Below are 1,549 nucleotides of genomic sequence, written 5' to 3'. Positions count from 1 at the left end.
ATTATCATTTTTATAACTATCATCGTTATCATGATATCTATTCTTATTTGAATAATTTATCACCATTTTACTGTCATCGCAGCTTTTGTTATGATTATTTTTGTCACAATATTTTAATATTCCAGTATTGAAAATTTTATAACGCTGCTATTTATGTCAAATATGCTTATACTGTACTTAACGCATCAAATGATTCATAATATATTATCAACAATATGATTTTGGCAAACATGAGATGGAGTTGAATGTAAAATGATATTGCACTTTTTAAATGTTTTTTGGTGTTTCCCCTTTAACTAAAATATATCAAAAGAAGAATAAACTCTTTCCTTCGGTAAATACAAAAGGGATTATATAATAGTGAGGAAAATAAAGACATTTGTAAAGGTTATTTTCAGAATGCTAACACAAGAGGTCGTTTATCCTTGCGTGACATATTACCACTGCTTAATCTGCATATTTTCTTCTCCTTGCATTCGTCACTGAGCTTGTGAATTATGTATATGTGTAAGAGCGTATGTAAATATGTATATTATATTATTATTTTTATCTATATTATTATATATATTATATATATATATATATATATATATATATATATATATATATATATATATATATATATATATATATATATATATATAATATATATATATATATATATATATATATATATATATATATATATATATATATATATATATATATATATTTGTTTAACATATGTGAGTGTTTGTAAATAAGCCAACAAAAGGAAGATCAAGGAAACGCTAAGCCGAATGACTTTTCAGTTCCCTTTCCCCTTGAAAGCAGAAAAGCGTAAAGCCCATCGTTCATTCTTTTCCCTCCTCTACCCTTCACTGCCTTTCTTGCATGTCTGTGGTTATAAATCAAGGGCAAGAGGAGCGACAGCGTAACCTACACCTATATTCCCTCACATTATAAGATATTAAATTATTACTAGCGGGTCTCTCCGTCTCTTTCTCTTTCACTTTCCCTTTCTCTTTCTTCTTTCTTCTCTCTCTCTTTCTCTCTCTCTCTCTCTCTCTCTCTCTCTCTCTCTCTCTCTCTCTCTCTCTCTCTCTCTCTCTCTCTCTCTCTCTCTCTCTCTCTTGGACCGTTGACATGTGGGCTTTTTTTTTATTTACTACAATTAGAATTCAATATCAGATGCAAATTAGATTTAAATTGGGTTGAATAATGTTTTCCCTGGAGGTACCTTTTCTGGTCATAAGGGCGGAGTGTTCGATCTCACGCCCGCGGCTATGGGCTGGAATCCAGAAGCAGGAGTAACAGTAGTAGTGGTGGTAGTAGAAGAAGCAGTGGCTGTAAAGGGAGTAGTTTTAGTAATAGTAGTAGTGGTAGTAGTAGCAATGGTAGTAGTGGTAGTGGTTGTAGGAGAAGTAGTGGGAGTAGTAATAGTAGTAGTAGTAATAATAGTAGTAATAGTAATGGCAGTGGTTGTTGTAGTAGTAGCAGTAATAGTGGTAGTATCAATAACAGTAATAGTAGTAATAGTTGCAGTAGTAGTAGAGGTAATTATAGTAGC

This window comes from Penaeus monodon, chromosome 35, assembly GCF_015228065.2.
Source record: "Penaeus monodon isolate SGIC_2016 chromosome 35, NSTDA_Pmon_1, whole genome shotgun sequence".
NCBI classification, from domain to species: domain Eukaryota; kingdom Metazoa; phylum Arthropoda; class Malacostraca; order Decapoda; family Penaeidae; genus Penaeus; species Penaeus monodon.
This window is presented reverse-complemented; position numbering follows the sequence as displayed.